The sequence below is a fragment of the Dermochelys coriacea genome, chromosome 6 (assembly GCF_009764565.3).
Source record: "Dermochelys coriacea isolate rDerCor1 chromosome 6, rDerCor1.pri.v4, whole genome shotgun sequence".
NCBI classification, from domain to species: Eukaryota; Metazoa; Chordata; order Testudines; family Dermochelyidae; genus Dermochelys; species Dermochelys coriacea.
The window spans coordinates 80,287,894-80,315,580 of record NC_050073.1 but is presented as its reverse complement, the minus strand read 5'-3'; the positions used below and the strand labels follow the sequence as shown (position 1 = coordinate 80,315,580).

Below are 27,687 nucleotides of genomic sequence, written 5' to 3'. Positions count from 1 at the left end.
GTTTGGATCTTTTGCAAACGGAATTTAATTTCCTGTTGAACCTTAATACAACTAAATCAGTATCTCAGAAGTGAACTGAATAAAAAGAAAGAATTAAAACTAACTTTAAAGATGTTCTCAGAATCTTCCGCCACAAAGACAAGGAAATATAACTGTCAAGAAAGAATCACAACCCTAATGCATTAGCAAAGTACATATCTGTAAGATGAAGAGGCTCCTAAAGACAGCCCATAAAGGTACTGAACCAATAAAAGAAAGTTAGCTGCCAACTTGAATCAAAACAAGCCTGAAAGAGGTTAATTAAATGGGAATAGGAAGGAAAAGACTATAAAAACTCTGAAGTGAGCACCCATTACACACATTCCCTGTTATCCTGCCCAAAACACACAACACTCATGACCTTATCTTGTTATCTCTACAAGTAAAATGTCATGACAGCTAAGAAGAAAAAAGAAGACTCAAAAAGAAACAAACCCAAGGAAAACCTCCCCAAGACTTCAACATGAACTGATGAGAGAAACAGGCTTCAGAGTAGCAGCCGTGTTAGTCTGTATTCGCAAAAAGAAAAGGAGTACTTGTGGCACCTTAGAGACTAACAAATTTAAATTTGTTAGTCTCTAAGGTGCCACAAGTACTCCTTTTCTTGATGAGAGAAAGTTAACTAAAACACTGCCAGAAGACTAAATTCAAAAACTCAGGTCATGGTTTCATTGGGATATGCAAATGCTTAAAATATTAATGCTTTATCCTGTTAATCACCAAATGGTTAGATGATGTATTCCAGAAGAGGAGACAGGGTAAACACTGATAAACCAATAAATAGTGGGATTTAATTATTACTGAAGGTTCTTAATATTCTTAACTGGCCTCTCTCCTTAAATGGTTTCTTCTAAGTAACCAATTTAAATATTTTCTTCAATTTCATAGGATTTAGTTAAGATTGCTTACTTTGCCTAATTTATAACTGGCTTGTTAGCACTAATAACTAAACAGACTTCACCTGCCCTTAAAGTCTTTTGCCCAAAAACAAACAGTTTTAAGTATCTAGTAAGAGACTAAGACTGGATTCACAATAACTTTGGAAAATAGTACACTTTGGTCTTAACTTACCAAATGAACGCCCTAAGTGGCGGTCACTTTTAAGGGTGTAATCTCTGCTAAGAGCGCTCCACAGATAGGCATACAGAAGAGATTGTAATGGAAGTAACCAGTTTATTACTAAAGTTCTATCATTTGTGTTATTTTGTTCAATATTTTCTTTTTCTTTTTTCAATAATAAAATAGCCATGGTTAAAACTGGTGATTGCTTTGGTGGGATTTACTCATGCTGTTCCCTAAGGTATGTAAAAGAACTCCTGTGACTAAAATAGTGGGGGTCAAAACCCTGAGTTGACAGTAAGAGAAAAAATTAGTAAGAGCTGGCCTACCATTTCTTATTTCCCTAAACTAAATAATTTTAAACATTTTAAAAATAAAATTACTTAGCATACAACAGTTTATCATTATGTCTGTCAACACTCCCCTCCCCCCAACACACAGTATAATTTTATAGATTCTATACTGGGGATTTGAACAGTAAAAACATATACAGATAAGTATTGAGGTCATTTTAAAGAGGCAAAAAGAATGACATGCCCAGCTGATTTCTACATTTCCAGATCATTGCTCAACTTTACTTTATTGAGTGTTGTATTTGAAAACAATGTTCCAGATTGGCCCCTATGCTCCTGCAAAAAATCATTTTGCAAGTAAAAATATGAAGGTGAAAATTATGCCCTCCAAAAAAGGAGCCCAACTCTTTAAAATATTTATCCCATAATTAATATTAAAATATTATTACATTCTATATTGGTGAAGATATATTCAGTATCTTCACCAATATAGAATGTAATAATATTACATATTATTTCTGAAATATATTTCTGTAGAGTGCTTTCTCCTTCTGATGACATAGGATTTGCAAAAACAATGAGGAGTTTGTGGATACAGACTAACATGGCCACCCCTCTGACACTTGATAGCATTTGCAGTTACTTTAATTATTTCATTAGTGAAACATATACTGATATGAGTCTGAGCAGAAATGATTTTTTTATTAAATGTAGCTTTTTTTAAGTCTTTAAAGTAATTGAAGTATTTAATCTTCACATTTATGAAAGAAAGTTGAATGAGAGACCCTGCATAATTTGGGAGTGCCCAGGGTACTCGGGGATTATAGTCTTTTACCCCGCTTACTAGGGGGGAAAAAGAAAAGAACATTGTTTTCTCTGGCTGAGATATATGTAAAAAACCTTATACATATATTTAATAGTCTGACCCTGTGTTCGGCAAATTCAAAAGCTTATGACAACCAGGATCTGGATTTTCTTTATCACTAAAAAGAGATGCAGAGATGCTAACTGTCATTCTCTAAAGTGTTCAGATACCTAATTCTTTAGGCCAGTATTTTCAAAGGTGCCTAAGGGATTTAGGTGCCCAAATCCATGGCTCCTTTGACAATTCCAGCCTATAATGGAAAGAACATGTGATGCTAGGAAAACTTATCTGGAGAAATTCTGACCCTATTGAAGTCAATGACAAAACTTCTTTGACTTCAAAAGGGCCAGGATTTCATCCATTCTTTATTTTTATTCATTATTATTTACTTTTCTAGTTTTCATAATACTATTAAATAGGATATGATGAATTTAGGGGGGAAAGCAAAAATCCCTTTTCTCTATTAATTATGTCAAGTGTGAATGTGTATTTCCTCATGTTTTGACTGAAATCACAAGTTGTATATCCACCAAATTTCAAGGGATCTAAAGGAAAATTATGACCTTTCAGATCTTTGCATGCAACTCAATCAATCAACTGTATCATTCAGTGCACACAATCTATGTGTGTGTGTAATGAATCTGAAGGAAACAAAAAAATTGCTGAAAAGAATGTGGTATTTTAATTGACTTTTCCTTTACATGGACTTAAAAATCACATATATGATGTAATACTGTACATGTTATAACCTGGATATGATGGAAAGAAATTTTTTGTGTGTAAAAATTTAAAGAAATGAAAGCCAAGGGACAACAGCCCACATCAAATATGTCTTGTTGCTATTTTTTGAACAATTCAATACTAAAAAGAGTTTGACATATTTGAGAAGAGCATATCACTATAGTTTTCATTAACAACCCATTATTTTTAGTAATTATTTTTGTGTCAGATACACTAAAATTTAATTACCTATCACCACCACCAAATATGAGTATTTAAACTGCCCCTTTCTGTCCAAAGGTCTTTGTAGCAAAAATCTGTGTTAAGCAAAAAGACAAATTCACAAAAGTCACTGTTTGTATCTGTATGTAGTACATATGAAAAACTGATACAACTGGAATAGTTAAATACTAAATATTCTACATTTTAAGTTTGTTAGATGCTTATTTATTCTGACATTCATTTAGTATTTTTGAAATAGAATCATTTCTATTGTTCAATTTAACATTCTTTAGCATTTGTACAACAATCTACATGAGAGAAAAAAAAATCTAAAGCTGCGTACACCCGCCTAGTAACAGTCTTCAGCAAGTTAAAGAATTGCTTTAGGTCATAAGGCTTATTGGATAAAAACACCAGCTTTTCACCTTCAGAATCATACTTCAGGTTTGTCCTAAGGTCCAAAGTGAAATGTATTTCACGGTCTGAGTTCAGTCCTCTGGGGATTATTAAGCCACATTCCAAATAACATTTCAGTTTAGCATGATTGGCAGGTCACTTAGGAGAGGCCGTGTACTGCTCTTTAAAACTATATTACTTTTGATGCCCAGAAAGGACAGTTTTCACAGGTCAAGTTTCAGATCACTGGTAGCAAGTCTAAAAGCCTACATCAAACTTAGCTCCACCATATCCAGCCTGTAAGTAAACAAAGAAGAGTTCAACTTCTAATACCATAGTGAACAAACGGAACAACAATATTAAAGGCCACCAGCTCTTGGTTTAAATCAATATTTATTTGGCCTGTTTTCCAAACTAACTTTTACACTTTATAAGTGAATATTGACTTCCACCTAAAGATTGACTTGACCCAATCCAACATGACCTCCCCTTTTTCCTGCCCTTCTCCCTCTCTCCATTATTCTTTCCTCCTTACTGACACTAAGGGTCTTTAGAAAGATAAGGTAGAGGAGGTAATATCTTTTACTGGACCAACGTCTGTTGGTGAGAGACGCAAGTTTTCGAGCCACACGGGGATCTGAAGAAGAGCTTTGTGTGGCTCAAAAACTTGTCCGTCTCACCAATGGAAGCTGGTCTGATAAAATATATTACCTCACCCACCTTGTCTCTCTAATATACTGGGACTAACTCTGCTACAACTACACTGCATACTGAGGTTCTTTATCTGCTTTCCTCCAGCAACCTCTCCGCCTGTCCCAGTGACCCAATCTCCTCCTGCCTCAATACCTTCCTTATACCATTCTCCCTACTTAACCTCTCATTCTCATCATGTTCCTTCCTCTCATATTAGTAGAGCCCTGCGCGGATACAAAAATGTGGATCCGCATCCAATCCGCATTCACCAGGATCAACCCATGATCCAACCCGCGATCCGCTAGCTGTCTTTTACCTGTATCCGCATCCGCGCCTGCAGCAGCAAGTCATCTCACAAGGGCTAGCGCCAGTGGGGGGGGGAGGGGGCGGGAGAGAGAGCAAGTGGGGGGCCGAGGTCTGGCAGGGAAGAAGCAGCGTAAGGGTAGGGACTGGGTGTAAGGGGCGGTGCACAGGCGGGGTCTAGAGGAGAAGGGGAGGCGCAGATGGGGGTGCTGGGGGGGAAGGGGTGTTGCATCACGTGCTGCTCCTGGGGGCTCGTGAGCGATGGCACACGGTGGCAGCAGTGCATGTTGCATCACTGTGGGGCAGAAGAGTGGGGCCTGGGGCCCCACCCGCTCCATTACCCGTCATCGGGGGCAGGACCTGCTGCCCAGGAGTCAGCAAGCCAGGTCCAGGACTGGGAGCGTGGCCAGTGCTGCCGGGCCAGGCCATGGTGGGGACGCTGGTGCTGCTCGGGAGGCCCTAGCTGCTGGACAGGAAGCAGCGCGACGAGCGGGTGCTGAACAGCTCCTACTCTGGCCTGCTGCCCAGTCCCAGCCACTGGCTGCTGGCCCCAAGCGTGCTGCACCCCCCGAGCTGCCCGAGCCAGGCACCGCAGGTCAGGTGCAGCCGGTGAATACAGCCCTGCACAGTTGCATCTGCATCTGATCCACTACGTGCAAAAATGGTCCACAGATATCCATGGGTATGAAATGGAAATCTGCAGATTTGCAGAACTCTGCAGGTTAAGGTTTTCCTATAGTAAAACAGAACTAACACAATTGATCCCACCTCCCTCTCCAAATACCACCTCCACAGTCTCTCTTCATATTTACAGTCACTTCCACATTTCCTCTCCTCAGATTACTCCTTGGTCCCCTCCAAACTGGTTTCTTCATTCCACTGAAACTTTTTTCATTATCGTCTCTAACAACCTCTTCCAGTATGTCTACACTGCAATTAAAAAACTGCAGCTGGCCCAATTCGGCTGACTCAGGCTCATAGGTCTCAGTCTAAGGGGCTCTTTAATTGTGGTGCAAGCGTTCGGGATTGTGCTGGAGCCCAAACTCTGAGACTCTTCCCTGTCATGGGCCAGCCACAGGTGTTTAATTGCAGTGTAGATATGCCCTTCAAGGCTAAACCTCAAAGCCTCTATTTCAACCTCATCTTCTCTGACCTCTCAATTGCTCTTGAAACAGGGATACACTTCTTGTAACTGCAGCAGTGGGCAGTCACCACCCCTGCAGAACCTAGCTTAGCAGGGTCCCTGCAGAGAGACATGGATGCTACTTCACCTCTGAGTCTGCAGTTATGGCTATGGAGCAACAGCAGTGCCATTCACAGCCTGCGGGAGCAGGATGTGTGTGGAAGGATTTCTTCTCCCTGACTCTGAGGAAATCCCCAGCACACAGCCTGGCCACCTTGACAGTGTGTTTGAGAAAGGATATCAGAAGCCCTAACAGTATTTGATTAAAAAAGACATTGGAACAAGTTAACAAAGACTGAATAAGAAAAGACAGAGTCCACAGAAGGGAAGATTCAACTGCTGTTATTCGTTTGTCCTCAGACACATTTTTCTTTTAATTGTAACCAAGGGGCAAAGTTAATAAGTTAGCAAAGCAATTCAGGGTCATAAATAAAAAGAGCTGCAGGAATTAGGCCTTTGATAATAACAATCTTAGAATATACAATGACCAGCAATTGGCAGTATAGTCACTTTTGGGAGAAGTATCACACTTGGCCATATTTTAATGCTTTGGAGGGTTCAAAGAACGAACTGAAATTGACCAAGCCAGTGTTAAATATACGAATTCTGTTACTAATGTAGTCAAGTTCTGCACTTTGTAAAAATGTGGTAAATCAAGCACTGTTGGCATTTATAATGTATTAAAATCAATTAATAAATAGTTAACTACTCATAAGAATGTAGTTCATTATTCTCATATCTTTTTTCTTCCAGAAGGTAAGCAGGAAAAGTACAAATATACTTTTTCTAATTAACTGCTACATTTTTACCGTTCATTAAACTTCTTTCTCTAAGTAAAGATGACACCTTCTTTGCTACATAAATAAAGTGCACATAATCCAGCAAAAAGAGCACAGAGAACAGAGAAGGATCACTTTACTGGCAGTTAAAAAAAGCACTCAGGGGAGTCTTTTGTACAGTTCAATGCATAAGCTACATTGGCCTGGGGTGGGTATAACCTGCCTAAGGAATACCTACCTATACCATGCCTGTTAAGTAACAGTTAATAAATGTCATTGAAACTCTTTGTTCCTTTGATATACCTTTTCTTAAAAGCCATGGATCCAGTTCTAAAGTGAGAGTTTTGACTGACTGAAAACAGCAGCATTTGACCCCGAAATTAATGACTTACATTGTCTATTTTTATTAGGAATTCAGAAGGATTTTTTTTTTAACAAAAAACTGCTTCCCAAGTTTATCTCTACCATTTTGGATCAATGGATATTCCTGCTTCCCGACTGGTCAATTAGATAGTTGCAATCAATCAGCTGTAAAGTGTGAAACTCTAAGCCTTCCTTCTTGCTCTTTATAAAATATCTGGAGAAAAAAAGAAATCAGAACAGCCTAACACTAGACAGGCTCTCTGCACTTGTTTATCTAAATCCAAGAAAGGAATTATGGAATATTTAAAAAAAACCTTTCAAATTATTAGTCCATTATGGAGGGAGAACTGTCCATTCAAAAGCAGCATCTGCCAATGAACAAACATCAAGCATATCAGAAAGTGTTCAGATCAAATATATTGTAATATACTTTGAAGTCACTATTTACTTTGCAAATAAAAAAAAAGAGAATTGGTATTTAGAGTATAACAGATGCTTTAATGTTTTCCTCCTCTTTTTATGGCCTCATTGGGCTTAACCAAAAGATTCAATTTGGAAGGAAAGTCTTTCCATAGGGACAAAGTCAAGAAGTCTACATATGACTATCAAGTTCACCATGCATTTAGTTATAGTTTCACTGAGGGCTTGTCTATATGGTGGGGTAATGCATATGACGGGTTGTGATTTCTAAAGCACATGAATGTGTTGAGCATTAATTGGTCAGGGTAGACCCTGCTAAAGGCTCCTTAGTGTGCTGCAATGTAGTGCTGTTTGAAACTACATTAAAGTACAATAGGGAACATTTAGTGCACACCAACAGTGTCTACACAGACCACTTAATGCATAACATATTAGTATGCTTTAGAAATCACAAGCCCATGGATGCATTCTTCCACCATATAGCCAAGCCCTTAATCTCATATAGCATAACAAAGAAAGCAAGAACAAGGTCACTGAAAGAGAGAGAGAGAGATTCAAAGTTCTCCAGTTGCCAGAGACACATATATTGTTATAGTAAGGTACAATCAACAAGACACTTCCTCTTCATGTGGCTCCCGATAGCATGTTTTTAGTTATTGTCTCATACCCAATTCCAAACATTCCTTGCATGCTATATAAATTGCCAAAAGTCAGGAGGATTACAATGCTGCTCAGAAAGATCCAGCCATAATCAATAACTGCATATTCTGCAAGCAAAAGAAGAGATAAACCATTACAAACAAGTCATTGGCTCTTGAAATATCTCTTCTGGTATGTCTGGAGCATTTTCCAAGTCAGGAGCAATTTGCACTGACAAAACTGTTTGGGAAAGTACTCAGAATGCTAACATTATACATGGGCATAATAAATAATTCCTTACATGTAAATGTGTGTTGTAGTCTCTTTTTAACCACTCTACACACTATAAATCCACATAAAATGCACTCTCCACCCACCATGCAACACGGAAATGAAGGAGAGCTCTAGACTCTCTAGAGTAAGGTCTGGAGACTTTGCAACACAACCAGAATTGTGAAATGTATTTTTTGTGTAAAACATTAGATAACGTGAGACAGACTGACAAAATTCTGGCACAAACCAAAATTGAATTATTGAATTAATGCCTTTTGGGTCTACTGAATTAAAAATGCAATTGTGCATGTATTATTGAGGAATTTTATGTAACCACTCTAGCAGGAGGAGGATGCTAATATAATTCCTCTGTTTATCCTAGTTCATGCTAGATTCTCCATGGACCAACAGACAAAGAAAGGATTTTTGGATAAATAGCCCAGTTTTAAACAGGCTCTGGGGCCCTCTTCCTGATCCAGCAAATGCATAGGAGCCCTGGTCCACAGAGGACCCCAATCCTTGGGGAAGAATTGGAAAAACTGGGCCTATTGAGACGCCTAAGACTGGTTGCTTGCTCTGAGTTGAAGCGGTGATGAACTTGAAACCACAAGAAAGCCCCTTAGATGGAGTGTTGAAGGACTGCTTGAAGGGCCAAAATCCATTTGCTGTGGATGTACGATCTTAACTACAGTTTCTGCTAAGACCTTTTCATATAGGCCCTGATGAGGACTAGCTAACAGAGAACAATACATGGCTAAGAGAAAGCTGGGGTAAACAGATAACCTTGTGTGTTTCAAGTCAATGAGCAAAGTCAGCACAACTCTGAATGTAACTAGGCATCCTTATCGCGAGTTGTAGACACATGAAGTGCTGCAAAAGGCCTCAGGGTTATTCCCTAATGCAGGGAGGAGATAATAGTACAATACCCCTCAGATCCCAGACGGAGTTCAGGGAGAGCCCTAATATGATTGACATGGGTTATGATACCCTCCCTTCACAGATGTATGCCAATCCTAGCCCACAGAATTGCAAGGGTAAACTTATAAACAATTGTTATTGTTAAGTATTAACTACTGCTTTTCTTTTTTTTTTGCTTTAAATCTCCAGGAATGTACCTGTTGGTCAACCAGAAGAGCTGCTACCTCATTCCCCTTTACTCCAAAATTAGGATTTAATCTATACACTGTAATAGAAATAGTTTAAAAGTAATTACCTGTGTGTTAGTAATATGTTAATTTGAACCATGGGCAGAGCCATTATGTACTCTTTTAGACCATTGGCTTATTGTGCTTATCTTGTCTTGCTGCTAAAACCTATCCAGGGGCTTGGGAAAACCCATCCCCATTGCTTCTCTCCGCCCAATGAGCACCCTATATAATCTATTGTAATAAATTGTTCTGCAGCGTCTCTGAGCCTAATAAGCAAAGTGACACTCCGCCAGCGCTGTGCATAATAAACTCCTGTGTTTGACTCTACACGGTGTGGATTACTGCTCCTGCCAGAGCCCATGTGAGGTATGATATGGTGTCTGGTAAGCTTATTAGCATATGCGTAGGTTCTTTTATTGTTTTAATACATTTTCTCTGTAGTGCTTTTCTCTTAAGAGTAAAATAGCTGGTTTTATACCACCCATGTGGTATCTATAACTGTGAGCAGTCATACTGTTAATCATCTCTGAAGAGAAAGCAATCAGGTGTATTTGGACAGCCTGTCTCTCCTCAGAATAACACAGAAAGCAGGGACCTGTGCAGCCCGGAAATACCCCAATCAAAATATAAGTACAGCCATACTGGGTCAGAGTAATGGTCCAGCTAGCCCAGCATCCTGTCTTCCGACAGTGGCCAATGCCAGGTGCTTCAGAGGGAATGAACAGAACAGGACAATCACCAAGTGGTCCATTCCCCATCACCCATTCCCAGCTTCTTTCAGTCAGAGGCTAGGGACACACAGAGTATAGGGTATGGATCTATCCTCCATGAACTTATTTAACTCATTTTTGAACTGAGTTATGCTTTTTGGCCTTCACAACAGCCTATGGCAACAAGTTCCACAGGTTGACTGAGTGTTGTGTGAAGGAGTATTTCCTTTTGTTTGTTTTAAACCTGCTGCCAGTAAATTTCATGGATGATCCCTGGTTCTTAGTGTTACATGAAGGAGTAAAAAACACTTCCTTGTTCACTTTCTCTACACCATTCATGATTTTATAAACCTCTATCATATCCCCCTTTAGTCATCTCCTTTCCAAGCTGAAAAGTCCCAGTCTTTCTAATCTCTCCTCATGGAGAAGCTGTTCCATACCCTTAATCATTTTCGTTGCCCTTCTCTGTTCCTTTTCCAATTCTATTATAATTTTTTTTAAATGGGCGACCAGAACTGCATGCAGTATTCAAGATGTGGGCATAGCATGGATTTATAAAAAGGCAATATTATATTTTCTGTGTTATTATCTATCGCTTTCCTAATGATTCCCATCATTCTGTTAACTTTTTTGACTGCCGCTGCATACAGAGCAGATGTTTCAGAGAACTATCCACAGTGACTCTTCCTTGAGTGGTAACAGCTCATTTAGATCCCATCATTTTGTATGTATAGTTGGGATTATATTTTCTAATTAGCATTATTTTGCATTTATCAACATTGAATTTCATCTGCCATTTTGTTGCCCAGCCACTCAGTTTTGAGAGATCCTTTTGTAGCTCTTCACAGTCTGCCTGGGGCTTAACTATCCCGAGTAGTTTTGTATCATCTGCAATTTTTGCCACCTCACTGTTTACCCTTTTTTCCAGATCATTTATGAATATGTTGAATAGGAGTGGTCCCAGTACAGATCCCTGTGGGACACCACTATTTACCTCTCTCCATTCTGAAAACTGAGTATTTATTCCTACCCTTTGTTTCTTGTGTTTTAACCATTTAAGGATCTCCCAGAGGACCTTCCCTCTTATCCCATGACTGCTTACTTTGCTTAAGAGCCTTTGGTCGGGGACCTTGTCAAAGGCTTTCTGAAAGCCCAAGTACACTGTGCTAAATGGATCACCCTTTTCCACATGTGTTGACCCTCTCAAAGAATTATAATAGCTTGGTGAAGCATGATTTCCCTTTACAAAAGCTTTGTTGACTCTTCCCCAACAAATTATGTTCATTATGTGTCTGATCAGTCTGTTTTTTTTACTGTAGTGTCAACCGATTTGCCTGGGACTGAAGTTAGGTTTACCTGTAATTGATTGGATTGCCTCTGGAGTCTTTTTTAAAAATTGGCATCACATTAGCTCTCCTCCAGACAGAAACTGATTTAAGTGATATGTTACATACCAGCGTTAGTAGTTCTGCAATTTCACATTTGAGTTCCTGGTGACTTATTACTGTTTAATTTATCAGTTTGTTCCAAAACCTCCTCTACTGATAGCTCAATCTGGGACAGTTCCTCGGATTTCTCACCTAAAAAGAAGATTTCGGATGTAGGAATCTCCCTCACATCTTCTGTAGTGAAGATCAATGCAAAGAATTCATTTAGTTTCTCTGCAACTGTCTTATCTTCTCCCAAGTGCTCCTTTAGTACCTCGATCATCCAGTGACCCCACTGATTGTCTGGCAGGATTCCTGCTTCTGATGTACTTAGTTTATGAGTCTTTTCCTAGTTGCTCTTCAAATTCTTTTTTGGCCTGCCTAATTATACTTTGATAGTTGACTTGCAGCAGTTTATGCTCCTTTCTATTTTCCTCAGCAGAATTTAACTTCCAATTTTTAAAGCACGCCTTTTTGCCTTTAACCACCTCTTTTACTTTGTTGTTTAAGCCTGGTGACACTTTTGTGGTCCTCTTGCTATGTTTTTCAATTTGGGGTACATAATTAATCTGAGCCTCTATTATAGTGTTTTTTAAAAGTTTCCATGCAGCTTGAAAGCATTTCACTTTTGTGCCCGAATCTTTTAATTTACATTTAACTAGCTTCCTCATTTTTGTGCAGTTCCCCTTTCTGACCTAAATGCTTCTGTAGTGGGCTTCTTTCCCCCCCTACAAAGATGTTACATTTAATTATATTATTTTCATTATTGCCAAACAGTTAAGCTACATTCATCTCTTGGACGAAATCCTGTGCTCCATTTAGGATTAACTCAAGAGTTTCCTCTCCACTTATGGCTCCAGGACTAGCTCCTTCAAGAAGCAGTCATTTATGATGTCTAGAAACGCGCTCTCTCTGCATCTCGTCCTGAGGTGACATGTACCCAGTCAATATACGAATAGTTGAAATCCTCCATTATTATTGGGTTTTCTATTTTTATAGCCTCTCTAATCTCTGAGAGCATTTGACAGTCACCATCTCCAGCCTGGTCAGGTGGTCAGTGGTTTACTCCTATGGATTACTGAGAGTGGGTGACCACTGAAGAGAAATAAGGTGTAATTTCACTGAACAGTAATAAGTAATTCAATATCTTTCATGAAGATGTTGTCAGTTGGCACGATACTAGTTTGTATCATGAGCCCAACCACTGCTCTGTATTCCAAAATCCAAACTGTGTAATGGATTGGAAGCTAATCAAAGTATGCGTATTATATATCATTACCCATTCAATTCCTCTTCAGACAATACATTTCCTAAACTAACAATTTAACCATCAAATTAAATTAACCACAAAAAGGAGAAGGGCAAATAGTGGGAGACTATGTCAAAATATTTACAAGTTATAATAAGTTTTTAAGGAGTATGGAATGTGAAGAGTACCAATATAGTATAAACTTTAGTCAATCCTGAGGTAGGAGGGCAGAATCTATTTAAAATGTAATAATGTTCAATGTTAGTTGCAGTTGTGAGTTGAATACAGTAGCCTTCTATCACCAATCTTTGCTTCTTATGACTTTTACTTTTCTAATAATCTGCAAACTACTTGTTTTAAACATCTCCTTGATTTGTGTTGCAGGATGGGAAAAGGAGTCTATGAGAAACAGTCATCAGTAAGGCATTCTTTCCAGAATGGTACTTCCTCCTCCCCCGCACCTTATACATTACAAAGGGTGACATTCACCCAAGTCAGGGAGTCTGCACAAAACCTTTGTGCCTCTTAAATTCCTCTAAAGACATCAAAATAGGTGTTAAGTGGATTTATGAGTAACATAGACTTGTGCTGGCCTTGTGGAGAGCAGAGGTGATGTGTAGACACTAACAAGGTCAGATTACTTCTTTTTTTTCTAGAGGCAACAAAACTGAAGTTACTTAAGGCATGGAACCTCCATTCTTCCAGTTTGAGAGGATCAAAAATGATGAAGAAGGTGGTGGCATAATAAATTTATAAATATAGGAAATGACAGTTCCCTCTTGATTCTTGCTGGGTGCAGGTGTATTGATTCTTGTATGGATTTGTGGTATGTTGTATGGAAGAAAAGGAAATTCCTTCATTTTCATTACCCCAATTCACACACCCCTCCCCCAAGGATATGTGAAAAGCAAAAGAGACAAAAATAAAACAAAGTGGATTAGATGAGAGAGAGTCTGGTGAGAATGTTTAGTTGGCTGCATTTCTCTGACTGACAGGTATGGGTGTGTAAATATCACAAAGTGTTGGGCCTAAAAACAGAATAAAGGTTTTTCCATCTACTTTTCCTCAATATTTTTTATCACAATTTGTTAATCATTTTTAAGTTTACACATTTAGCTTATAAAGTGTTATTAATACATAGGGGGAAAATGAAGGATTATTTTGACTGGAGGAGGCAAGTGATCCATGCAAGGGACAGCTGGAATCTTTCTGAGGCAGCAGGTTTTTTCTCATTGTGCTACATATGTGGACTCAGTCTTGAGATTACAGTAAAATGGTAGATAATCATAACAATCCATGCAAATTTCATTTATACACATGTGATCAACCTTTTTTATTCAGGAAAGGTTATTTCCCATTGCCCACATCTGCTTCTTCTCCAGAACAGTGGCCCTTTCCTAAAAACTGTTCATAGTTTACTTATTAGATATAGCATATAATGCCATTATTTTTGTTTTGGGGTACCTTCTTAATATACTTACTTCACTACTATATAAAGACATCTAACTTTAGAACACTTGCATTGTTTGTTTTAAATTAATCAAGTTTTATGAAGGCAAAAAAATAAAATAGTAGAAAGGGAAACATACTGAGTACTATTGATAAGCAAGATTGGTTACTTCAGATGTCTCTTTGTGTTTACCAACAAAAGGCAGTATGCAGTAGCATGCTAGGTTTGTTCCAGTTAAAAAATGAAGCAGAGTTGGTAGATACATCATTTACAAAATGTTGCCTTTCGGAGTACAGTACGTCTTTTCATACTCTAATATCTTATGCAGCAAATCTGAGTAAATTACTTCTTTAATAAATCATTTAGTACTTACCATATTTTGATAATTATTTCAAAATACTGCTATCCTATATTATTTATATGTTAATTTTTGTATCCTAGAAGAACAAGTCTGCCCATAGTGGATTGGTACCTTCAAGAAACAATAATATGGAATATACAACTACCGGGGACACTACTAAAATTATGCGGCAAAGTGCTCATTTAGGATTTGGATGAGGTGAAACATACAATACATCGTACTTTGTATCACTATACCTATATCCTTCAAAGAACTAAGCTGGAAAAATGTGAAGCCACAAAAATAAAGTCGAAATAACCCCTGAGATTTGAAACCACAATCAAACATGAATAATTACAAATTTTGAATGTAAAGATCATTCAAATAAATGTAACTGATGGATAATCCTCATAAGGTGCAAGTCAAAGTAAACAGACAGTCCACTTTAGAAAGTGTCTAGTGAATTGATTTAACAAGTTTAATGCGAGCATCAGTGTGCGGCTATTACTGATCGTAAGCTTTACTGATGTTATTTGTTCACTTGGAAAGATACCGCTCTTTGGAATGAGCACATTAAGGCTAAAATTGCAGAGAAAACCCTATTACAACTTTATTGCTGGCAAATTGGAACCAAACCTTGTCTGTATATCAATTACTTAGAGTTACCACAGAGATAAATCCTTCCCCCCCCCCGCCCCCCGTATAGGCTCAATCTTGAAGACAGTGATGAGAAACTCCTTATTATACTCTACCAACATCTTTTGGCTTTCTTAGCAATTTCAAGAAATTGTCAATTAAATTCTTTTTATTAGGTTCCAAAAACTGCTAAGGCAAACACAAGTCTATCATAATGCTTGTAACAGCATGCTATTTAGGCACATTTCAAAGTTTCACTCTTTCACTATCCACCTACCCCAATCCAATTCAAAAGTTCTTATAAAGTAAAGGAGTTTTCCACCCTACCATCTCAGGGGTTCAGACAAATTTGGAGTAAGTGAACACTCATTTTTTGTAACCAATGCTATGAATAATCCCATTTTTATTTTAAAAAAGGAAATAAAATTATTTACATGATTTTGGAAATTAATAGATTTGTTTGCACATTCATTAAGACTGATGAGAGACTTCTGTGCAATTACACAGGCTATTAAACACACTTAAAATTGTGCACAAAATAAAGTCTGCCAAATATTAGCACAAAGATATTCACTTATTTGCACCTATTGGCTTGCTGCTATTTTTTTAAAGTAAAAATAACTAGCTATCCAGATGTTGTATGCAGTGTAATTTTAGCCATGTTGGGCCCAGGATATTACAGAGATATGATGCATGAGGTAATATTTTTCACTGAACCAACTTCTGTTGGTGAGAGAGACAAGCAATTGAGCCAAACAAATGTCTTCTTCATGTCTCCTGTGTGGCTCAAAAGCTTGTCTTTCTCACCCATGAAAGTTGGTCCAGTAAAAGATATTACTTCACATACCTTATCTCTCTAGCTATAGAGATGGCAGCTAATAAGGGAAGTTACACTGTACAGATTCAAGGACTGAAAGATCACTGAAAGATTCATACTCCTTGCTCCTTGAGTTAGTTACTTCTTATAGGAGCAACACAATGGACAGCCATATGGGTACCAAGACTGTTACCTCCCTGACCTCCCAGCTTGGCATATAGTGCCTGTAAATAAAAGGGAAGGAAAGGAAGTCAAAAAGGCTCATAATTCTGATGAACATTCATTCAACAGCATTCAACAATTTAGCATTTCAGTATTTCCATAATGTTCACACTGTGTATCATTCTAAGACATGTTAAAATACAGGCCCATGTTCTACACGTGGTGATGCATCAGTTTAGAGATACTGAACTACTTACTAAAGGAATTATATTTTTTTCCATTTGGATGCTCTACAAAAGAAAGTCAGGATTATTTTGCAGCACTCCAACTGTTTTTCTTCATACAACTGAATGCATACAGTTTTGAATATTACAGGTACTGACTTGATACTTTGGACTTAAATGGCTAAATACCTGTACTTCACTCAGCTATAATGTACCATGACATGGACTCAAGTATGAATTTTTTGATGTCTTTAGGCTTGGATTAGATTTTTATCGGTAAATGTTGGTAAACGTCAGTTTCACTGTACACACACAAACTGTTGAAAACATATTTCCATAAACGATCAGACAATTCAGAGAGAGGCAAAGAAAGAAAAATACTGCTTGAGAACTTATTAGAATTTGATTTAAGGATATTTATTTGTATATTTTGAAATGTGCTGTTGACAATTTGTGTTTTAACTGTTATAAACCTTTAGCTTTTTGAATCTCAATGTCTGCTGTCATTAAATCACTTCTCCCATTGTCTGAAACCCCCATAATTTTCTGCAACATGAAAATTTAAACAGAAAAAAATGAGTGCTTAACAATAAACACTGATATTATGCACCAAAACTATAAAAAAGTAAAAATCAAATTCTGCCAAGCCTAGATGTCTTTTAACACAAGCATTCTTTCAAGACTAGCGCATGTTAAAAATTTGAAAATGTGAGAAAAATAGTAGCATGAGAGCAATAATGCAAGAAGTGCCGAAACTTACGACACATCACACTTTTGTGCTTAATCGCTACTTCTCATTTGGGCCCCAGCAGCTTTGCAAAAATTGCTGCTAAGCCTACTTTCATGTATAGTGTTCCAAAGCATTCTGTAACATCCTGACTATTTGGTCACAGGCTAATTACATTTGAAGAGGAAGAAGGTCAAAGCTATCATTATGGTGGTGACAACCAATCACAGTGGAAAAAATAAGTTTTATTTATTACTCTTAATACAAGAAACCTTTGCTGTGGAATATAATTGTACTGTCACTACACACCAGAGATTTTTAATCCCCAATCATTTCAACATATTTTAGAGTTCATTACCTTTTCAGTTAGATATTGCAGGAAAGACTCTCCTGAGTCTATACAAAAGCATTAAAAATCTACTTTTTATACTCATATTCCACCTATATGTAGGGAGTTGAACCAGAGAACCAGTTTGAACTGGTATTTTTACCTTAACCAGAACCAAACCTAAATCATAATTTTCCCTACTACTGAACCAGAACTGAATTGGAAAAAAAAATTGTTACACTGGTTAAAATAAAGGTTCAGCATTTTTTAAACTTGAGATTTTAAAAAGTGGCCCTGATCTTATTTTCAGTACAAAACAAGAAAACAAACGAACAAATAGGTATGTGATGGCGACCAGAAAGGTTTGCCCCAGTATAACGAGAAGAAAATCACATGAGTAGGAGGCCAGCCCACAAGAACAGGGTCAGAGAGAGGAAGCTTAGGAGCTGTAAGCACACCACAGGAGGCCACAGAGGGGCCCCAAGATAGAAGGACCATATCTGAGACTCCTCCATGAGGAGATATGAGGTAGAATGATCCCTGGTCCCAGATGTTAACATTAACTTTTCAAGCCGTCAGAAAAAGGTAATGGCTCCCCAACTCTTCTTCCTTTAGACAGGCTTCTTCCCACCCATCCCCAACCACTGTGGCAGCTCCTCCCTCCAGTTGTGTCAGCTGAGTCCTAGGCCCCAATATCCTTTCACCACAGAAGTACAACATAGCAGAGCAAATATTAGAAGATATTATTTTAGTTCACTCTAACAAATTATTCATTAAAAATATGTTATTTGTCAGCACAAAAACACTTGGAAAACTCATGTAAAGATTAAAAAAATGGTCAAATATCAACCTACTGTCAATTTTAAATTTCAACTCTCTTTTTCAAATTTATTTCCACCAAGACTGAAATCTGATTTGAACTAGTAACGAACTGTTGGCTTTTTGTTTTTTTGGGGGTTTTTTTTGTGGGGCGGGGTGGCTTGAACCAGAACTGAACCCAAAGACACTGAATGGAACTAACCCAAACCTCAACTGAACCAAAATAAATACCGTTTCAACTCCCTGCCTATATGAAATATTTAATGGGAACTTTTACAGGGGTAAAATATATATATTCTGAATGATGTTCAGAATAAATAGAACAGCAAGAAAACTGATTCTAAAGCTCTAGTTACAGTTTTTAAAATGTTTAGCATTTTGATCATGAACTCCTAAAAATACAAAATCTGTAAGTAAGATGTTTGTAAGAATTTGAGTGTGCTTCTTTGACATACAGTATAGTAATGTCTCAGCTAAACAAGATGAACTACATATCTTCCTAATAACACACGATACTCTAAGAATCAAATACAAAGTTATGTTGCCTCTAAGAAAAGTTTACCTGTTATGATTCTCATAAGTTCTAATAAGTGTCACTGTGAAAAGGTAAGCAATTGTATCACTGTGAATTTTGCCTTGTAAAAATCTATCACACATGGTCATTTTTCACACAGTATAGCTCCTGAGTCTTTTTCTGCATTGACGGAATATAATTTAGACTTCATAACAAAAAAAAAGACACCCTCGACATTACAGAAGTTGTCTAGTTAACTAAATCACAATGTGAAAATATAATTTGTGTACCTGTTTTTTAGAAATTACCATACTAGCCCCTGTAATGCTAGTATAAGAAAGCACTTATTGGAGCTGGAGTGAATTTATTTTCACCCACTTCTTTTTTTAATCTGGAAATCCATTACAATCTGCCCTCCACACAACTAGGCCATGCAAAAAAATAAACACCACACAAAAAATCCACAGATAAAAGAAGACTGTCTTCCCTACACTTGATTTCAGTAGGATGCTCGAGTTTAAATAGCTTATCTAAAGCAAATGCTCTTTTTCATTAAGGGTTGTTTCAAGAAATACTTTATTTTCAGAAACAAACTGTCCGTGTTTCCAAATTAATCAAATAAAAGTATATTTCTCCAGTGAGGTAGAAGAAAGGTCTTCTGGAGCATTTCAGAACAATTTAGTTGGAGAAAGGCAATGCATAACTATAACAAAGTTCGTTATTTTCATCTTGCCTACTCAGCTGTATGAGTTCCAACCCATAAGAATTACATAACAGTCTTAAAAAGAAAAGGAGTACTTGTGGCACTTTAGAGACTAACAAATTTATTAGAGCATAAGCTTTCGTGAGCTACAGCTCACTTCAACGGATGAGCTGTAGCTCACGAAAGCTTATGCTCTAATAAATGTGTTAGTCTCTAAGGTGCCACAAGTACTCCTTTTCTTTTTGCGAATACAGACTAACACGGCTGGTACTCTGAAACATAACAGTCTTAATCTTCACTCTACCTGAATTTACCATCTACAGTATTCAACTGCAGTCTTCAAATTACTTTATCTAGCAGAAAAAAAAAAGGAGAAAGTGAAAGTTTACTGAAAACCTGGTGCACATAACAGGACAAATAAGACCCAAAAAGGGGGGGGGGGCGGCGGGAGGGGGGGAATTGAAGAAAATGGATCAGTCTCAACATATGATGGTAAATTAGAAAAAGACATGGAGGGGAAGAGAAATACAGGTAAATAGAAGAGAAATAAGTGGGATTTATCAAACTTGAATTTCCATTGCTTAAAACAGTTTTATGCCAGGGGAGTTCCACAAAAATCAGCTGAGTTATATTGGCACAAAACTGGAGTAACACATTGGAAAATCAGGTCTCATACTTTGAAGCACCTTGCTGAAACCAAACTTTCATAATAAATAGCAAGCTTTCTATTTAATAAGCCAGAAACCTCTCCCAATAGTATTCTGCAGATATATACACCAGGGTCAAGTTTTAATGACAAATATTAAGGACATTTTTAAAATAAAGGAAATATAAGGTGAAATGCTTGGCCCCATATATATCATAGGAGTTTTGCTATTGCCTTCAGTGGGGCTGTATTTTGTTCTCAGAGTCATCATTTTATAAATAACTTAAATATCCAAGATGCTTTTTAAAAGTGAGTTGACGATGAAATAAGACGAATTTCAGAGAGAAGCAAGTTCAACTTTAAGGCCACAGTAAAAACATAAATTGTCTATCAATTCAGATTCAATGGCCTTCTGCTCACAGCAGTACCATAGATTTTCAAAAGAGTTACTCCAGATCTATGCTGCTGTAAATAAGAGGAGAATTAGGCCCAAGAGTGGAATCCTAAGGATTTATCATTTTTACTAAAACAACCCAAATATGATTGACTGATTTTATTATTAATCATTAATATATGATGCCATATTATTTAATGGAAGCTGGATGACCTGGAAAATATTCAGTCCTTACATTTTGACAAAATCTTCTAGATGGTAAGGTTCTGCTCAATGTCACCAAATCTGAAGATTAAGAACCAAGGCTAAGACAGATTTTCTCAATGATATAAAGTTATGCACCAAACTTCTGAAGTCTACCCCTAAACCTCCGTTGCAAGAGAATTACATTTGACGAAACTACTAGTCTATTCAGGTCCCATTGCCACAGTAACAGATTGTGTAATTACTATTATTTGATTGTTCAAACTTTGTCAAACTTAAGAACATAAGAACGGCCATAATGAATCAGACCAATGGTCCATCTAGCCCAGTATCCCATCTTCCAGCAGTGGCCATTGCCAGATGCTTCAGAGGGAATGAATAGAACAGAGAACTTTATTAAGTGATCCATCCCATGTTGTACAGTCCCAGTATCCAGCAGTCAGAGGTTTAGGGACACCAAGAGTATGGGGCTGCATCTCTGAGCATCTTGGCTAATAACCATTGATGGACCTATCCTCCATGAACTTACCTAATTCTTTTTGAACCCAGTGATACTTTTGGTCTTCATAACATCCCATGGCAACAACTTCCATGGGTTGACTGTGCGTTGTGTGAAGACGTGCTTCCTTGTGTTCCTTTTAAACCTACTGTCAATTAATTTCATTGGATGACTTCTGGTTCTTCTGTTACGTGAAGAGATAAATAACACTTCTTTATTCACAGTGCATATTGAGCGGATGTCTTCAGAGAACTATCCACATTGAAACTCAACTAATCTTGAATGATTAACATTCTGAAACTGGAAAAGAAGTCTTCTGGCTGTCATTACTGCATAAAGTTGATTCTGGAAGACTTTTTCATGGGTAATATTTCTTTTTAATTTTAAAAAGAAATTTTAGATACATCTCACCTTCTTAAACAGGATGGACTTTTAAGTGGACTGGACTGCACATTTGTCTGTCTCTCTTAGTTTCATCTTCATTTTAGATGAAGAAATAACTGCAATGACCTCACCCAAGTCAGGGGAAGGCCCCCTGAAACCTAGAAAACAAATATCCTGGAACATTATAACCTACAATTCTAATATAAAGAGTTGATAACTTCTGAATATTTAGAGTAATTTTTGATGCATCAATATGTCTGTACCTTAAAAGGCTATAAATTATAAAGTATTCAGTAAATGTCTCTCTTAATTCTCATAGGAAATCTCTTCCATTTACAATACATTGAAAAACAATGTATATTCTCACTTTGTGTTGAACAGGGAACCATCATTAGGTAGAATATTATAATTGAGCACTTCACACTACTGTTTTTTGTACTTGAGAAAAGGACAAATGGTCAGGAAGAAACAAGTTTCTATGAAGTTCTGAAGGTGTTCTCTTCCTTGGACCCATAAAAAATGTCCCTCTAGAAGATAAAGGGAGAGACACATCAACTCTCTTTTTCAGAGATGGTCTTGGTAAACTGGTAGAAAGGTGAATACATGGGTTACTTAGTGAGAAATCAACAGTGTCCAAACAGCAAAAAATTAATCTTAGAAATGCTTGACTTAATCAGCAAAGATTCAAGGAACTGGCTCAGTAGTAGAATATTTTTGGTTTTCTCCTCACTTTTCCCTGCCCCTCTTTCTTTTTCCTTCCCCTCTCTCATTTTTACTTCCTCCTGTTTCTTTCTTTCCTTCCTCATTTCTGAAGAATAATTTAGACTATCCTACATTGCAGCAATGGATGAAGAATTTGAAGCCACAGAGAGATAGGTCGTATCTGATATATAACTGGATTATAGACTTGATATATCTAATTTTTTAAAAATTATAACAAGGAAGACAGCAAAATTGTTTTTGTTTTCTGAGGGAATCTTCCCTGGATTGGTAGATAAATGCTAAACATACATAACTTATTATTTAAAACTTGATAACTATTTTCATGTTGCATCAATATGTATGTCTAGAACCTTGTTTAAGAAAACTATTCACCAAGCAAAGTTTTAAATGCACAGTATCAAAGAATAATTTTTGACATTTTGATTCATACATGCTTATAAAGCTCCAAGACAACATGGTTTAATTATAAAACATATTTCTACTGCCTTAGTCATGCCAATTAAATTTGATTGGATACTTTCTTTATTCAACAAGCCCCTTTCATGTCATTTTAATTTACTGTCAAAGCAGCCTGAATATTGGAAACTAAATTATTTACTACAGCCCATAAGCCAATAATGTTCCATTTGTCTCATACAGAGGGAGACTAGACTAACAAGATTATTAAGGACATTACTTGTAATAGCGAATGTCCTTCACTTTATTTGAGCTTCATGCTGTGCTTTCAGAGATCATACTTCAAAAGAGTTCCATTTCATTCCGTCACAGAACCCTGATACAAATTATTCTTTGCTGGCTTTGTAATACTCTGATTATAGAGAAAGTGGACCCGATATTGTTGGGTAAAAACAGAAGCTTCTTCTCTTCTAAGAAAACTACATAGTTTATTTGTACTAAACACCTTTGATTCACTCCCTTGTGCCAATGATGCGGAAAGGGAGAAATCAGATGAATTTATCAGACAATGATAACATTTCACAGATTTAATGTACAAGGGGCTTTGGTTATCACTGCAAAGATTTCAAACCACATTCTAAACTTAAATACAGGTGGTTAAATCAATCATATAAATTCTTACAAACACCATGTAGGGAATGCACTAGCTGTAATATAGAACTAATTTTAGTAAAACATCAGACATAGCATTTCACAAAAAGGTACTTGAAAAATATAATTCAAACTGGCTTAGATAGAAGCCAGTCACAATGACTGAATACAGGACTGTTGACAAAGAGAAAAGACAAATAAAAACATATCAAGTTGGGGGAAGATATCCTTGGGCCCAGAGTTAGGCCCAGTGTTAGCATCTTCATTATGATCCCAGTTCAGCAAGACACTTAACCATGTGCCTGACTTTAAGCACATAAGTAGTCCTATTTAAGTCACTGGAATTACTTGTTTCAGAGTAGCAGCCGTGTTAGTCTGTATTTGCAAAAAGAAAAGGAGTACTTGTGGCACCTTAGAGACTAACAAATTTATTAGAGCATAAGCTTTCGTGAGCTACAGCTGATGAAGTGAGCTGTAGCTCACGAAAGCTTATGCTCTAATAAATTTGTTAGTCTCTAAGGTGCCACAAGTACTCCTTTTCTTTTTTTGGAATTACTTGTGTCCTTGAAGTTAGATCTGTGCTTACTGACCCTGCTGAACTGAGGCCTGCCTTGGAAAGTAAACTGGGAGATGCTGCAAACATTTAAGAAATATCGAAAAACAATACAAAGGGAGATAGGGAAGTTTTAAGAAGGTGGGTAGGAACCTAGGGGGTCATACATTTCATAGTTTCTGGTGGCTGAGTTCACTGCACACACCAGGGGCTCTCTGCATTTCTCCACCATGTCCCTGAATGCCACCTTTCCATTCCCCTCTATTTAAGGACTACCTGCAACTCCTGCCACCTTTTCCCTCATGCCACGGGCTCTATGTTTTCCCCATTTCTCCTTCTCGACATGGCACAGGCTCTGTGTGCCTCTCATTTCCCTTTCTCCCCTGCCCTTCACTGCCCTTCTCCCCACCCCCTATGGCAGAGGCTCGGTGTGACCCCTTCTCCTCTCGCTCCATGCCAGGATCCTCCAATATCCCCCCACTAGGGGTTCTATTTCCCCCTTCCCCTCATTAAGGGTTTTATGTGCCCCCCATTCCTCCCTCTCCCATACTAGAGTCTGTCATTTTTCCTGTAGGCCACTGACACTATGGCCATCTCATTCCCCTTTCCCCCCATGATAGGGGCTCTGTGAATCTCCTTTTCCCTCTCCACCCATACCAGGATCCCTCAGTCACTCCCCCACTAGGGGCTTTGTGTGCCCCCATTCTTGGGTCCCCTATTTTCCTTCCATGCCAGCAGCTGTGTGTGCACTCCCATTTTCTCCACTATTATCATTTGTCTTCCTTCTGTAGAGAAATAAGTCATTTGGTCATTAAGTGATTAAAGTTTATTGGGAGCATCGGAAGAGCTGATAGTGTTACCCTGGCAGGCATCAATGGGTGTCATCTACCAGTTCTTTGACTTACAGACAATGCAGAGGGGTTTGAAATGTGGCTCCACTAACTGATGACAGAACCTCCATGTGTCCCCCATTTTTCCCCTTTTGATGTTCTGATTTCCACCCAGATCAATTGAAGTCTACACATTGATGTCTAGAATATTCACTTACATTTTGGAATTAATCAGACACAGCATTCAAAAGGTTATCATGTTACAGACAGACAGAGTTGAGTGAGCATACGGCCTCACAATGTTGGCCAAGACAATCTATCTCAATTTGGAAAAAAAAGCAAGCTAACCTATTTGAAAAAAAAATAACCCCAACCAATGGAGGGAAGATACAGTGCATGATAAATTGCACACACACACAGACAAAAAAAAAAGAGCAAAACATAAACCCTAAGGGTTACTGAAGGCCAAATATAGGATATGAGCTTGAAACATTTATTTTAAAAAGTCAGCTTGGGACTACATCTGAAAGGCATGTGGACCAGGTTAATGTTAGTTCCTCTCTCCTTAAGGCATTGTACATAGGTCGGGGCATCTCAGTACACAAAAAATATTAACAATACAGTGAGAACTCAGTAATGAACAGAATACAAGCTTAGATGGATGCACTTATTATAATGATTATTTACATTATGGTAGCATCCAAGACATGACAGGCAGCTATACTGCCTGCCACAAGGAGTCTGGACTCTAAAAATACCATGAAAAGCAGGTGATGGGAATAAATGAGGAGGAGGAGAATTAGGGGACACGAAGTCAAGGATATAATAAATTAATACTGTTTAAGATTTTTGTACTCAATAGGTAGGGCCCTACCAAATTCATAGTCCAGAAATAAGGATAACATGGTATGGCATTGCCACCCTTACTTGTGTGCTGCTGCCTTCAGAGCTGGGCCCTAGGTCCGCAGCCACCACTCTCTGGCCACTCAGCTCTGAAGACAGAGGTGCAGAAGTAAGGGTGGCAAGGTATGGTATCACCACCCTTATTTCTGTGTTGCTGCTAGCTAGATGCTGCCTTCAGACCTGGGCACCCAGCCAACAGCTGTTGCTCTCTGCTGCTCAGCTCTGAAGGCAGCGCAGAAGTAAGGGTGGCAATACCGCAACCCCCCTAAAATAACCTTGTGCCCCTCTTGCAACTCCCAGGACCCCCAATTTGAAAAATGCTGGTATCACCCATCAGCTCTGTATAGTATAAGGTAAAAAACATATAAAAACTAGAATTCATGGAGGGAGACCAGATTTCATGGTCTGTGACACGTTTTTCATGGCCATGAATTTGGTAGGATCCTATCAATAGGAAATCAATGGAACTACCACTTAAGTAAATAGGGCTTACTTTGCATTCCTACCACCTTGAAGTTCATGGGATTGACTTGTGTTAATAAGGGTTGTAGGGATGAGTGTAAAATACCCTAACCTATTAAGCAAGCACCTAACACAAATTCTTCTATTGCTTTGCTAGTTTAATTGTTCAGGACATTCAGCAGTTATTGTAGTTTTTAAATGATGCAAAAGTAAACTATTCTGGAATATGCAGAAGTAAAGAATGTGGAAGGAGAGAGGTAATGCTTTCTTGATGACAATGCTTGCTTATGATAGCAGAGGGCACAAGGTGACAATTTAGTGTTCCAGCACAGATTTACTCAATAATGGGCAAATATTTCAAAGCAAACACAGCTGTAATGTTTATGTTAAAAACAATAGGCTATGACAGCAGTCAGACATAATACATCCTTCAAATGTTGAAAATAAATTGTTTCTTTTCACACACAGGAGACAGAGATTACTAAAGTGTAACATGACTGAAAACTCTCAGAAAATGGTCTTCTTGAAGAATTTGCTTTTTTGAGCTTCTTTTAAAAAAAATCCATCCACTAATGTGTATTGTTTTAATTATTTAAAAAGTATTATAGAAAATGGTAATCCTAAAAAACATTTCTGGATATTAGTAGAGTAATATCTAATAACTATGAGAAGATCCAGTTTTGTGTATCATTTTTATTTACAGACCTGAAGGCGAGTTACATATATATTTAAAAGCAGAATTTGGCAACGCTTACTATATCTTAGCTACTTCTGACAAAGGGTCAAATTCGCAGGTTTCACTGAGAGGAAATTCCCATTGAAATAAGGGATTTTTTTTTCCAGAGTAATTAATCCTTAATCTGGAAAAAAAACTATGTACAGTTTGATCCCACATAACCGGACATAGCATATAATGAAACAACTTCTCTTTTCATTTTGTATGTCAACATGTGATTTACTCTTCCATTTTCAGATCATTTACCTCTGTAAAAGCTAATTATGAGATACACTAATACAAACAGAAGGAACTCACTCATCATACTGCCCCTCTATTTTAAAGTTACAGGAAGAAATATACTACATCCAAAACATCCTTTATGATCAGTTACACTAAAGGTATGATTTTATTTCTGTGTGTGTGTGTCTGTATTGTATAATCTTGTGATTTTAAGTTCTTAAGGCTTTCAATAAACTTACCATGCAGCAGAAAATTAAATAAAACTTAATACATTTAAGATAATTCAGACTACAGTATTTATAATTTCCTGTTGTAGATATCACTATCAATAGTGATTAAATCTAGTAATCTCTGATCTACTCAGCCTAAAACTTACTCATTTAAATTGATTTTTTATTGCCCCAAAAGCTTATATTTGACTTCTTAAAATAGATATATGCGAAAAAGCTTAATCATCGAAGAGCCATAAAGTTATATTAAATCAAGAAAATTTATTTTTTAAAAAGAAGAGATCCACATTTGAATTCATTAATTTCCTTTCAACCTTTGTATGGGAGTATCTTTTCAACTATCCACAAAGGAC

General features: G+C 37.5%; 1 protein-coding gene across 1 annotated transcript in view; it reads right to left on the bottom strand.

Annotated features, from left to right (window-relative positions):
- The window catches only part of NPAS3 (neuronal PAS domain protein 3), an 888,972-nt gene that overhangs the window by 566,178 nt on the left and 295,107 nt on the right, over positions 1-27,687 (bottom strand).